The 16,002-nt window shown below is 33.2% G+C and overlaps 1 long non-coding RNA gene across 1 annotated transcript; it reads left to right on the forward strand.

The window, feature by feature from the left end:
- The first annotated feature begins 3,100 nt into the window (after positions 1–3,100).
- On the forward strand, positions 3,101–7,414 carry LOC140809354 (uncharacterized). The gene is made up of 2 exons (XR_012113099.1): positions 3,101–3,266; positions 6,583–7,414. It is a non-coding gene; the product is annotated as an uncharacterized lncRNA (long non-coding RNA).
- Positions 7,415–16,002: the final 8,588 nt, after the last annotated feature.

A 16,002-nucleotide genomic window follows, 5' to 3' on the forward strand; every position in this document is an offset into this window, starting at 1 on the left:
TATAATTTGCACTTATTTTGAAGCGGCATGTGGCAATAATACTTGCATGTTTAACAAAATCGAATCAATATTATAATAATCGATGTGTTTTCATTTGTCTAACAGGCCAGGTCCTTCTCAAACTAAATAAGTTATCCATAATATCGCCAAACGAAGGGGGGAAAACTTGGTGGTCTTTGAACATGATTTGTGACTAATGTTGGATTGTCTTTCTGGATACCTACCAAAACTCAAAGTTTTCACAGTCGTTGGGATGGGTGGGATCGGCAAGATAACTTTCACTGAAAGTTTATATGATGATCCACTTGTCTGGTATCATTTCTATATTCGTGCATGGTTCACTATATCTTAGCAATATATACCAGGTGAAAGAAGTGTTGATAGGCCTTTTATGTTGTCTTACCGATCTTACGACGGAGATTTCTGGAAAAAGCAATGAAGACTTGTAAAAACAGTCACTTTACCAAAGTTTATTCCTGCTAATATATATTTGGGGTTTTGGAGAAACAATAACCAGAAATGGCTTGAGTAGTTTCTGCTAATTGTACAACACTTTTAGCTATGTTGTGGAAATGGATAAATGAGCAAAGTTGGCTGGTAATGTGTCCTTTGCACATGCCTTGCACTGTGCCATATTCCAATATATGTATTTTTTCAAGTACATATTACTATCTCATGTTTGAACTAATTTCAATGGACTGTGTAATTTCACATGTTTGATGAAAACTATTCTAGTTGGTTAGTATCTTATGCGTTAATGGTGGTCAATGGTCATACAGACAATTGTGTATAAAGAAAGATTTTAGTAAGATTAGCTACAATTGGTTCAATATCTAGTTGCCCACTAAATTTTTAAAAAATGAAGCTCATGAGCTTTATTTAAAAATGACAAAAACTCGTGTGAGACGGTCTCACGGGTCGTATTTTGTGAGACAGATATCTGATTTGGGTCATCCGTTAAAAAGTATTACTTTTTATGCTAAGAGTATTACTTTTTATTGTGAATATCGGTAGGATTGACCCGTCTCACAGAAAAAAATACGTGAGACCGTGTCATAAGAGACCTACTCTTTAAAAATAGTACAGCTATTAAATAATGTAGGGAAATGACATTACATTGAAACAACTTAATCTTTAAAATTATTAATAAAATTATTATTATTACTTTCAACTCTCTGTCATAATAATATATTATTAAAAAATGGAATTTTGAAATACTAGCCCAAGTGATTTCAGTTCCAAATTGAAGAATGCAAGAGGCTTCCAAGCGTTCTAGAGAATATTTAGTGTAATTATCTAGAAATTACTAGTATATTCTTTCTAAGTATTTACTTTGTATAACACTTTAGAATAAGATAAAATAGTTTATATCTAGAATTTTCCTTTATAGATTTCTTATAAAATATCCAAAGAATATTCTATGGATGGTTCTAGAGACATAATATGCATCATAAGATTAGACTGATCTTAACTTTATCTTTACTTTTGAGTAATATAAATAGGTTTAACTTCAAGTGTTCCCATCCAAGTTTCAAGTGTTCAAACTATACCAGTCTTTCTAAATCTCTCTTGTATTATTGCCTCAGTTTATTACCTTTCAGAGACATGACGAGTTTGGAGGTAGAAGTTGTATAATAAAAATTTTATATCTCAATTTCAAGCTCTACCTCAAATAAACTCTCGATACTTATATAATCGGAAACTTCATTCAATATGTACAATACTATTGTATGTTCCTCATTTCAAAGTTCAAATTCCATACTTCAAGATCTTTAAATAATGGAACTGCACGTTAGACAAGAGTGTTGAAAATGTCATACTTTAAAATCTTTAATTAAGACACATGTTTTAGTCCAAAGATGGCAGTGCAACATTAGACACATTGCAAACCATTGTTTATCAATTTCCCTATAAAATTTATATTTGGGAACTACGTCTGATACTCCTTCAGAGAGAGAGCCTCCGCCATTATCGTCATGACGGCCTGGCAATATTTTCTTTCTTCACAAAAGTTTTGTACCGCTAAATCATTTGAAACATCATTTAATCTTACCAAATAAAAGGCCACATCCTTTGATACATATTCTGATAATGGCACCTTCACATGGTGTGCCATATAAAATTTTATTGAACTCTGACATCCTCCAAAAGCGACTTCCATCTCATAAAATCAGTGTGGTCTCCATCCACACCATACACCCCTGCATCCTAGAATCCACTACGTTAACTTCCTATACAATATGTTAACTTCCTATACATTTGGAAAAACCGTAACGATCCTTCTTATATAACATATATCAACACATAATGACAAATGACTCAATCCTATACATGAACATAGCCCTACTATCCCCTGCGGATGGCCTTTATCTAAAGGTTGGTGCAATCTTTAGAGAAGATGGCAACAGTTTGGCTTCCAGCTTCACTCTCCCTACTATCTGATTTTATTTAACCACATTTTTTATTGTTGGAGTGTTCTATTATTTTATTTGAAATTCCATGATCAGGATATTGTTAGGGTCTCTGAAGAATTCTATAGAGAGGAAAACTATTTCGATCGTTTACCAAAATACCTAAAAGATCTCGTTGATGCTCTTCAAAATCTAAAAAATATTTCGGTTGTGGAGGAGGGGAAACATTGCTAGTATGAAAAAGGAAAAGCTAGCATGTGGATTGCACCCACTGAAGAATGTGGCCCTTGTTTTGACCAAAGATATATAATTGTTATAGTTAGAAGCATCAATTTCAAAACATATTACATGTCAATTTTTATTGTCTTAAATTTACTTGATGTTTTCATTTCTTGATCATATTCAATTTATCTTAATCTCCATTTTTTTTTATGATTGTGTTTATATTTAGTCCATAATTGAGTGTGTCATGCTTGATCTAACGAAGTAAAGTAAATGAAATCTAAGACAAATAAATACTATTTCTAAATTCTATGCATGGTTAAATGAAACCAAAGAACGAAAGCATAAAAATAAACAAAGTCAAGTAACTATTTTGTTCGGTGGTTTATCTACTTTCTTTCTTTTTCTCATATTGTAAGAAACACACGTATTGTACTTCTTTACTGCAATCTTCTTGTGAAAATAAAATGAGTAGTAATGTTTAAAATTTGAAATTACTAGTTTCTAAAAGTTGTGATAAAGTTAAAATTTTATTAATTATGCAAATACACAAAATTATATATTTATATTCCCGATCTAGGAGGCTCAGAAACATGCTGTTTATGTTTATTTGTTTTTCCAAAAATAATAGAGGCAGACAGGGTCACAGGGATGAAGCTTATTAAGGCCCGGTGTGGGCAGCAAAAAAAAATTAGTAGTATTTATGAATGTGGGCAAAAAAAATTAATAGTATTTATAAATATAAGTGGGCCAATTTTTTTTTAAAAAAAGCCCTTTAAACAATTAATTCAAAACATACAGTTCCTTCCGCTAGAAACCTAGAATTACACTGCCGAGAAAACTGAAAAAGTCTTGGATTTGGGTCAAAGCATATGGCAAGAGACAACGACTAGTGGCGAAGATGGCTTCGATAATTGATTAGCTTTAATTACGTGGAGTTAGGTATAAATTCAGAACTTTTAATTTTATGCTTTAATTTTCATTTTATTGTTTTATAATTTCAAAAGTGGTGTTTGTTATCTTAATGTTTGTTTGATGTTGTTTTTCCCCTATTTAGTGCGTTCAATTTGTTCCTAATTTGCGCCTCTAATACTTTTATGTAATCTATTGATTGTTATTTAATACCGTGGTGATAGATATTGATTATGATTTATATGTTGATAGCTTTGTAATTGTTTCAACATTGTATTTTCTCATCAACTTGGCACATTTTTTGAAGTATCAAACTAGAAATACATTATATAAAAAATATAACGAATTTTAAAAAAATCAATGCGAGTTGTTATATATATATATATATATATATATATATATATATATATATATATGTGTGTGTGTGTGTGTGTGTGTGTGTATATATATATAGCTAAACATATTATAATTTTTTTTTATTTTATCAGGAAATCAATATTTACAATGCATAGATTTTTTAAAAAAAGATCCCGAACCAGAAGTACAAAGCATTCGAGATGTTAGAGTTGAAGAATTTGATTTCTCACAACTACAGGCAGATCCTGGACGTATGACTCCAATTTGTGAATATAATGTTAATATTAGGGATCAAGTTCGAAGGACATATTTGCAAAAATGTCCATGTCAACCTTCAGGCTATGAATTTCCAAAAAGAAATTTTGGAGTAAGCCAATGTAGATGGTTCAATCCTTCATGGTTTAATGAATTTGGCGATTGGTTGGAGTATAGTGTAGAAAAGGATGCTGCATATTGTTTGTATTGTTATCTCTTCAAGACAACTAATGAAAAACAAGTGGGAGGGGAGGCTTTTGTTAATGAAGGATCACACATTGAAAGTGTAAAGATATGTTAAATATTCATGTTGGCCGGCATGACAGCGAACATCATAAAGCTCGAATGAATTGTGAAACTTTGATGAATCAAGATGAGCACATTCAATCAGTTTTGCACAAACAGTCAAAGCAAATGCGGAATGATTATCTTATCTGTCTCAATGCTTCAATTGATTGTATTAGAGTTTTGTTGGGACAAGGGCATTCATTTCGAGGTCACGATGAAACTGAAAGTTCTCTTAATCCAGGTAAATTTTTTATCCAATTGGAATTTTTAGGTGCTCATAATAAAGAGATTAATGATGTGATATTGAAAAATGCACCTAAAAATTGCAAGTTGACATCACCTGATATTCAGAATGACATAGTGAGTGCTTGTGCCACTGAAACGATTAATGTTATTATCAGAGATGTTGGTGATTCATTGTTCTCTATTTTAGTTGATGAATCTCGTGATGTTTCAAAAAAGTCCCAAATGTCAGTTGTTATCCGTTATGTGGATAGTATTGGACATGTAAATGAACGCTTTATCAGGATTGAACATCTTACCAATACTACATAACTCTCACTTAAAGTTGCTACTGATAAGATGTTTTCTAGATATAATTTGAGCATGTCTAAGTTGAGAGGACAAGGTTTTGATGGAGCGAGTAATATGCATGGTAAATTTAATGGTTTAAAAGCACTCATTTTAAAGGAGAACTCATGTGCATTTTACATATATACATTGTTTTGTCCATCAGCTTCAACTAGCTCTTATAGCTGTGGTCAAGAAAAATCTTCCGATTTCTAATTTCTTTCATGTTGTTGGTGATGTGTTAAATGTTGTTGGAACATCTTGCAAACGTTCTGATCTTCTTCGAGAGAGAAACATTCAGATTTTATTGTCGAGGCATTGGAGAGGGGTTTGATTTCAAGTGGCCGGGGACTTAAACAAGAAATTACCCTTCAACGTGTTGGGGATACACGTTGGGGGTCACATTACAGTTCTTTGATAAAATTGATTTCCATGTTCTCTGCTGTCATTGATGTGCTTGAAATAATTTCAGAAGATAATTCCAGTTCTCCTGATAAAAAAACTGAAGCATTTAATTTGTTGGAGTTAGTACTTTTATTTGATTTTGCATTCAATCTACAATTGATGAAACATGTCTTAGGAATTTTGAGTGAATTGTCGACAACATTGCAAAAAAGAGATGAGGATATTGTGAATGCAATGGATTTGGTACAAATATGCAAACACCGACTCCAAAAAATGAGAGATGATGGTTGGGATTCATTTTTAGAAAATGTTCACCGGTTTTGTGAGCAACATTACATTGATGTTCTCAAAATGGATGATATGTTCGCACGTTGGGCACCACGTGGTTGTCCCCATCGTAATCCACTAGAGGTGACAAATTTGCATCATTATTGTGTGGGTTTATTCTATGGTGTTATCGATACGCAACTTCAAGAGTTAAAGCTACACAAAGGAGCAACTCTGTACATGCCTCTGAGAAACGATCATTTATACTATGCTGTTATCGAGATGCAACTTCAAGAGTTAAATGATCGTTTCTCAGAGGCATGTACAGAGTTGCTCCTTTGTGTAGCTTGTTTGTGTCCACAAAACTTGTTTTATGATTTTGACAAGAAAAAATTGATGCAACTAGCTGAATTTTATCCACAATATTTTTCAAGATTTGATCTCCTCACATTTGATGATCAACTATATGTGATATGCGTAATAACAAAGCATTTCAAGGACTGAAAGGACTCGGTGATCTTTCAGAGAAGTTGGTTATGTAAAAGAAAAATATGGTGTACCCATTGGTTTATAAGCTTTTGACATTGGCATTAATTCTACCGGTTGCAACGGCGACAGTAGGGAGGGTGTTTTCTGTCATGAGAATTGTGAAATACAGGTTGCGCAATCGAATGAGTGATGATTGGATGAATGATAGTCTCATTGTCTATGTAGAGAAAGATATATTTATGACCATTGATAATGAATCTGTTGTTCAAAGGTTTCAAAATATGAAGACTCGAAAAGAACAATTGTAAGGTAGTTATTTTGTAATGTTTTATAATTAACAGATTTTTTTTTTTGTTTTATTACTTATAGCCTACAATGAATCAAGATTCTAGCCCCGCAACTGGAGGCAGATGGTCTTGTTTGGCAGCATCTCTTTCTGTAAAAAAAAAAAAACTAAAAAAATATAGAAATGGTTTGATTTCTGCTGTTAAGACATGCACAATAAGCAACCATTTGATCTGGTTCCGGGGATTGGTATTGGCTCGTCTCAACTACTCACTCGACGGAGAGATTTGGTTCCTCCTTAAAGTTGGTCCCGATTAATCTCCGTAAGCATGGAGAGAACACTTAGATAACCTAATTCGGGTGCCTCAGATGTGTAATTTCTGTAATTTGTTTTCGTCCCATCGGAGGCGAAACCACTATTTTGTACCAGAGATTGGTGTTCCTTTCTCAATATCTCAAGATCTGTAATATTGGAAACCTATTTTTAATCCATTGAACTTGTAATACATATGCTTCAACATCATATGAATCTAAACAAGCATTATTAGTTCATATCTCCTAAACATATACAAACCTTTAACTATTCATATATAATATATATAAACATATATATACCCTCCTCCATTCCCTTTACATATCCGAGATTCTTGATTTCAACAAGGAGCAAACCGGTCCATGAGCAGAAAAGTCACGGAATCAGACATGGCATCCTCATTTCTGCTACCTCTTGCTGCAGATTTCGGGCTTTCGGATAAAGAAGCGGAAGAACCTTGTTTCAAATCTTTGCATTCTTCTACTTCCTCTATGGAATCCCTTTTCTTGGATTTCGCAAAGAACATCGGATTTCTTGCCCTGAGAACCTTTGACCCGAGCTTTGTTATCTCCTCCATGCACATATCAGCCACAGCCGCCATTTCTTGTTTCTTGATGAAGTAGTGCTTCAATAATTTACAGATTTGTAATAATTGAGATGAGAGTACTGGATCAAAACATGAATATATATATATATATATATATATATATATATATATATATATATATATATATAATAAAAGGAGGAAATAATTGTGAAAGAAATAAAGGGTGTGGTTGCCCATACTTTACATGGTCCCATGGCTCGCTGGACGCGGATATGTTTACAGGATATTCCGGGAAATTGTATTCAGCATGTACAAATCAATCAGAGTGGTCTTATGTGAGATCGTCTCACGGATATTAATATATTCATAATAAAAAGTAATACTCTTTAACATAAAAAATAATATTTTTTCATTGATAACTCAAATAAGAGATTCGTCTCACGAATACGACCCATGAAACCGTCTCACATAAATTTTTGTCAATCAAGATTTTAAGGAAACACGGTGAAATATAGATATACAGTTGACACTCTAACTTACAAAATTGTCATCAAAATAAGCTACGTACATATTTATATATAGTTTTATCTAGAGAAAAAAGTCACTTTAGTCATCTAATTTTACATGTTTTTTTTTCCCTTAAACTTGAGTATTGGTTCGCTAACTTTTATTTTGATCATTTTGGTCCCATTTTATCCAATTTTAGTTGAAATTTTTTTATTAAGGTATAAAATCTGATAACACGTTAACAAATTTGGAGGATTTTTTAATTTGGAGAAAAATAATCTAGTTGGAATGTCATCTAAAAATTCTACCACATGAAACAAAAAATTTAAAATTAAAATATCACACTTGAAAAATGGATTTGTTGTCATTTTATCAGATTTTACAACCTAATAAAAAACACAAAAACTCATGTTAGACAGTCTCACGAGTCAATTTTGTGAAACATATATTTTATATAGGGTCATCCACGAAAAAAGTATTACTTTTTATGTCAAATATATTAGTTTTTATTATAAATATGGACAGAATTGATATGTCTTACGAATAAAAATCTGTGAGACCGTATTGTGAAAGACCTACTCATAAAAAAATTCAGGCTAAAACTGGACACTCATGTAAAAGTCGGATTAGATATACAAAAAATTCAATTTATTATACTAAGACTAAATTTTATATAATTAGAGAATCATGTTGAAAATAAATGATTTGAATATTGAAAAGTAATAGTTGAATATTTGAATGTTGAAAATAAGAGTTGTAAAATTAGAAATTTGTGTGTGATGATGTAGGTAATGATGTATTTTATTTTTTGGATTATGTGTAATGAAACTCTATAAATAGATCTCTCATTTGTGAAGAAAATCACAATTGAGTAGAGAGAAAAATATTATAAAGTGTGTAGTTTGGTAAATTTTGAGAGTTTGAGATTTTTACTTTTACCATAAATTTTTACTTTTTCACAACACGTAATCAGCACGAAACTCTAAAAGTCCTACATACTTTTCCAAGCTCCAAACAGAAGAAAAAAGTAACAAAAGTAATAATATTTATTTTACTGTTATTTATTTATTGTGTATTTATTTAATATATAATATAATGTTATTATTAGAAATAATAAAAATAAATTTTTCATAAACTTGTTATAAATCCTGGGAGGATGTTAAGACGACATCCCACACTCCCGGTAAGGGATACGACAAGTATAAAAGCCTATAAGGTTTTTAAACAAAATAAATTATGATACTCATTATAATATTATGATATGATATACATAATTATCTAAACATGTCTAATATTATATATACCATATTATTACCATAAAATTATACAAATACATACCTTTATTTTTTTGTACACCAACGGTCATAAATGGTAAAAAAAACGTCTAGTTTTTGCCCTATAAATATGATCTCACAAACACATTCAATCACTCCAACTTTCTCTTCTTCTCTAAAAATTATTCCTCATCAAATTTTTCGAAGAAAAAAAGAAGATGGCTTTCTCAAGGATATTTTTAATTATTTTGTTTATCATACTCACGAGTCTTGTATTTATCGGAGAATATCCTCCTCGTGCGTTTTCTTTATTTTTACAAATACTTGTACTTGTTGTTTATCTGTGTAATGCCCGATAATTAGTCACTGTAATTAATGATGATTGATTTGTAATTTCACGTGATTAGGAAGGGATTAATCGGGACACCGAGAAACGTATTTGAAAACAGAATTATCAAAAAATATTGGATGCAGGACCGCACCCGCGGTAGGAGAATCACCGCACCCGCGGTCGTGCTACTGGAATTTTGGGAATTGATACAGTAGGGTGACCGCACCCGCGGTAAGAAACAAGACCGCACCCGCGGTCATAGTTTCTGGAAAATGGATGTGGATCAGTATGCTGAGCGCACCCGCGGTCAGGAATGTAGCGCACCCGCGGTGAGACGTGTTTTGCAAAGATGAGGACACATCGTCGTACGTATGCAATGATATATATATATATATATATATATATATATATATATATATATATATATATATAACATGAATTCCTTCAAAAATCAGTAGGGAAATCGAGAAAAGCTCTGGGGAAAAGAGTGAAAAATCCTTACGTCTTTTGTGAGGAATCCGTCCGTCTGATTTCGAATCCGACTTCGGTATTGAGTTCCTATCGACGTAAGCTACAACTGGACGTAAGTTTTACTACGTTGTGACATGTTTTGGAATTATGATATTGTCAGAATTGAATGGAACTCATATATGTTGTTCTTGACATATTAGACATCATAGAATCGAAGTCAGATTAAGAAACGGACTGATTATGGAATTGTTATGAATTTTTAGGGTATATTGATTTATACCAGACAGATTTGAATTGTGATTGGATTACGGATTGTATTGGATATGGGTTATGGATTGTAACTGTGATTTGAGGATATTGTATTGACGTGGATATTGAAATTGTACCGTTATGCCGTTGATTTTGAATTAAATCCAAATTGATCAGATTGTTATTGATTTGAAAAGTATATTGACATGAGATTATTGATATTGTCATTGCCAGACAGACTGTGAATTCAGGACTTCGACTGAGCCAGAAACCGACAAACGGAAGGTATAAGTCAATGTGGTATTGGGAAATCGACTGAGTCGGTTTAGACTTGAGTTTCCCTAAATCACATACTTTACTTTATTGCATTGATATTTGCATTGATTTGACTGATGTACTTGTTCTCTGGAATTATAGATAGCAGGTATCAGACGAGTAATCTTGTGACAGAAGTGCCTGATAGTGGCGGGATCGCCACGGGCACATTGCACGATGTCTCAAGATAGGATATTAGCGATAGAGCTACAGTCCATGACGGTTAGGTCAGGACACCGGATGTTTGGTTATATCGAGTAAATATGATTGGAATTTTTCTATTACGGAATTCGATATAGGAACACCATATTTGGTTATATCGAGTAATGGAGTTACTGTTCCTTCTATTACGGAATTCGATATAGGAACATCACATCTGGAAACCTGGATCCCTAGACTAGGATTGAGTCTAGTCTGAATGATAGAGTTATGAGCATTGTCGACAGCCTATGATTGTTTATGTTTCAGATTTTGATACATATATCTGTTACCTGATTACATGCTTTATGTTTGTTTATATGATTGCATGTTTCGTTGATTTATACTGGGATTTATTCTCACCGGAGTTATCCGGCTGTTGTCTTGTCTGTATGTGTACATGACAACAGGTGGGACAGGAGATGAGGAAAGATCGTGATTAGAGTGGAGGCTCCGGACTTGGATTAGAGATAGGGTTGAACACTTGACATTAGCTGTTTAAACCTTAGTTGAATAAATGTATGTGGTACATGATTTGTACTTTTATATACTGAGAAGTATATATGTATGTTTTATGTCACTACATTCCGCATTTAAAAGAAAAAAATTTAGACCATGTTTTATAATTGATTAATTAGTCCCAATGATGATTAAGAACTTGATTAGCGTCCGGGTCCCCACAATCCGTTACTTTGTATTGCAATATTTATTAACTAATAAAATGCATCGTAATTTTTTTAGTACCACCATGTCAAATTTAACAAAGCTCGAATTTGTTGCACTCGACATCACGGGAAAGAATTATATGCCATGGACTCTAGATGTAGAAATGTATCTTGAGTCATTGGGTCTAAGCGAGACCATTAAAGAAAATGGCATATGCACGTCACAAGAAAAGGCAAGAGCCATGATATTTTTGCGTCGACATCTCGACGATGGATTGAAATGTAAATATCTGACTGAAAAAAATCCCATGGCTTTGTGGAAGGGATTAAAAGAAAGATTCGAACATATAAGAGAAGTTATACTTCCGATCGCCCGGAATGAATGGAATACATTGAGATTCCAAGACTTTAAAAAAGTCAGTGATTACAATTCGGCGATGTATAGAATAATCTCGCAATTAAAATTTTGTGGACACGAGGTCACAGAATCTGAGATGCTTGAAAAAACATTTTTCCACGTTTCATGCATCAAATATTACTCTACAGCAACAATATAGAGTACGTGGATTCACGAGATATTCTGAACTCATCGCCTGTCTTATTGTGGCGGAAAAAAACAACGAGCTATTAATGAGAAATCATCAGTTCCGACCCACTGAATCAACAGCATTTCCAGAAGTAAATGCTGTAAGTAAAAATGAATTTAAACCTGGAAACCAAAATCAATTTCAAAGACAAGGTTTTGGTCGAGGTCGTGGACGTGGACGTGGACGTGGACGTGGAATTGGTCGTGGTCGTGGACGAGGCCGTGGTTTTGAAAATAATAGAGATAGTTATTTTTATAACTCATCTCAAAAGAGCGTCTCAAACCATCCACTGAAAAGACATCATGAGAATACAAGTGTTAATGAGAATCACTCAAAAAGATATGAAAGTTCTTGTTACAGATGTGGTACTTCAGGACATTAGTCCAAAGTTTGTCGAGCCCCTGAGCACCTTTTTAAACTTTATAAAGAATCATTAAAGGGGAAAGAAAAGGAGACCAACTTCACTAAACGCAGTGACCGTTTGAGTGATTCAACTCATTTTGATGCTGGTGATTTTATGAATGAGTTCTCTAGAAATGATCAATATGTTGGTGGGATATAAATGAACAATATTGATGCTGTAGATTTTCTCAACGATTTCTCTAAAAATTAACAATATAATGGTAGAATATAAATGTACAATAATTTATTTTTCATGTATTTATAGAATAATGTTTTATTGTATAATTATGATATGTATATTGCCATTAATTTATTTCATTGCATATTTTTTTGAAGTTCAAATACGAAAAATGCTATGAGCAAAGCTGAAGTTTACATACCCGATAGTGGTACAACGCACACTATCCTCCGAGATAAAAGATATTTCTTGGAACTAAAACCAACAAAAACAACGGTGAATACAATATCAGGTCATGTAGACTTGATTAAAGGATATGGTAAAGCACAATTTTTGTTACCTAATGGTACAAAATTTTTGATCAAAGATGCTTTATATTCACCACAATCGAAAAGAAATTTGTTGAGTTTTAATAATATATATTCCCATGGGTATGATACTCAAACAATGAATGAAGGGAATGAGAAATATATGTGTCTTATCATATATAAATCAGGAAAGAAATATGTGATTGAAAAACTACCAATGCTCCCTACTGAATTGCATTATACACATATAAGTCTCATTGAATCAAACATGGTAGTTGATAATTCTTCGATATTAACCAATTGGCATGATCGATTGGGACATCCTGGTTCAACAATGATGCGAAGAATTATAGAAAATACACATGGTCATCTACTGAAAGACCAGAAGATCTTTCAGAATAATAAGTTTCAATGTAAAGCATGTTCTCTTGGAAAACTTATTATAAGACCATCACCAGTCAAAATCCAAATTGAATCACCAATGTTTCTTGAACGTATTCAGGGTGATATTTGTGGACCAATCCATCCACCATATGGACCATTCAGATACTTTATGGTATTGATTGATGCCTCCAGCAGATGGTCACATGTATGTTTATTGTCAATTCGAAATGTTGCATTTGCAAGATTACTTGCTCAAATAATAAAATTGAGGAATCAGTTTCCCGATTATACAATCTAGAAAATTAGACTTGATAATGCTGGTGAATTTACTTCCCAGACTTTCAATGATTATTGTATGTCTGTGGGAATTATTGTTGAGCATCATGTTGCTCATGTACATACACAGAATGGATTGGCTGAATCATTGATTAAACGTCTGCAAATGATTGCTAGACCAATGATTATGAAAACAAAGCTCCCTATTTCTATATGGGGACATGCAATTTTACATGCTGCTTCATTAATTCGCATCAGACCAAGTGCATATCATAAATACTCCCCATTACAACTTGCATTTGGTAAAGAACCAGACATTTCTCATCTGAGAATTTTTGGATGTATGGTGTATGTGCCTATTGCACCACCACAACGAAAGAAAATAGGACCTCAAAGAAAGGTTGGAATTTATATCGGTTATGATAGTCCATCAATCATTCGATATCTTGAACCTCAGACAGGCGACGTGTTCACAGCACGTTTTGCTGATTGTCATTTTAATGAGGAAATCTTCCCAATGTTAGGGGGAGAACAAAAACATACCGAAAAAGAAATTACATGGTATGTATCATCATTGTTACATCTGGATCCAAGAACAAAACAATGTGAAAAAGATGTACAACAAATTGTACACTTGCAAAGAGTAGCAAATCAAATGCCAGATGCATTTGCAGACACAAAAGGGGTAACTAAATCATATATACATGCTGCAAATGCCCCTGCTCGAATTGAAATTCCAAAGAAACAAATGGAAGATACTCATGATGTCATTAAACGCCTGAAGCGTGGAAGGACAGTCGGTTCCAAGGATAAAAATCCTCGAAAAAGAAAATTCATAGAGAAACACGATGATCACAAAATAAAGAATGATGTTTCTGAAGAAACACATGTTGATCACAAAATAGAGAATGGTGTTCCTGAAGAAACACGTGATGATGAAAATGTTCTGTCAAAACCACAAACTGACGAGAATCATGAAATCTCTATCAATTACATTAATACTGGAAAAATATGGAACCGAAAAGATATAGATGAAATTGATGATATATTTTCTTATAATGTGGCAATCGACATCATAAATGATAACGAAGATCATGAACCAAAATCTTTTGGTGAATGTAAAAATCGACAGGATTGGATAAAATGGAAAGATGCCATCCAGGTTGAATTAGATTTGCTAAATAAACGTAATGTTTTTGGACCTATAGTCCTTACACCTGAAGGTGTAAAACCTGTTGGATACAAATGGGTTTTTATTCGAAAGCGAAATGAGAAAAATGAAATAGTAAGATATAAAGCTCGACTTGTTGCACAAGGTTTTTCTCAAAGGCCTGGAATTGATTATGAAGAAACGTATTCTGCTGTGATGGATGCAATTACGTTTCGGTATTTGATTAGCTTGGCGGTATCTGAAAATTTAGAAATGCGTCTTATGGATGTTGTTACAGCTTACTTATATGGATCACTTGATAGTAATATATATATGAAAATCCCTGAAGGATTTAAGATGCCTGAAGCACAAAGTTCAAAACCCATTGGTTAAAGCAATCAGGTCGAATGTGGTATAATCGACTAAGTGATCACTTGATGAAAAAAGGATATGTAAATAATTCAATATGCTCTTGTGTTTTCATTAAGAAAACAACATCCGGATGCGTAATTATTTTTGTATATGTTGATGATTTAAACATCATTGGAACGAATAAGGAAATTCAAGAAGTTGTGTCATACTTGAAGGAAGAATTTGAAATGAAGGATCTTGGAAAAACCAAGTATTGTCTGGGTTTACAAATTGAACAAAAAGAATGTGGAATGTTTGTTCACCAGACAAATTATACAGAAAAGATCCTTAAACGTTTTAATATGGATAAAGCAAATCTTTTAAGTACTCCAATGGTTGTTAGATCATTAAACATAGAAAAGGATCCATTCCGTCCATGTGAAGATGATGAAGATATTCTTGGTCCAGAAGTACCATATCTAAGTGCCATCGGTGCCCTTATGTACCTTACAAATTGTACAAGGCCTGATATATCTTTTGCCGTGAATCTGTTGGCAAGATTTAGCACATATCCAACAAAGAGACACTGGAACGGAATTAAACATATATTCCGTTATCTACGAGGAACGACAGACTTGGGACTTTTGTATTCAAAAGATGCTAATCCAAGTATAATTGGTTATGCTGATGCTGGATACTTATCTGATCCACACAAGGCACGTTCCCAAACTGGATATGTATTTACTCGTGGAGGCACTGCAATATCTTGGCTTTCACATAAACAAACGCTCGTAACAACTTTATGAAATCATGCCGAGATTATTGCACTACATGAAGCAAGTCGTGAATGTGTGTGGTTAAAATCAATGACCCAACATATCCAAATTTCATGCGGATTATCATTCGATGAGAAGCATGTGATACTATATGAAGATAATGATGCATGTGTTGCTCAAATGAAAGAATGATACATAAAAAGCGACAGAACTAAACATATTCCTCCTAAGTTCTTCGCATTCACCAAGGAGCTTGAGA

The sequence above is a fragment of the Primulina eburnea genome, chromosome 13 (genome assembly GCF_022965805.1).
Source record: "Primulina eburnea isolate SZY01 chromosome 13, ASM2296580v1, whole genome shotgun sequence".
In the NCBI taxonomy this organism is placed as follows: Eukaryota; Viridiplantae; Streptophyta; class Magnoliopsida; order Lamiales; family Gesneriaceae; genus Primulina; species Primulina eburnea.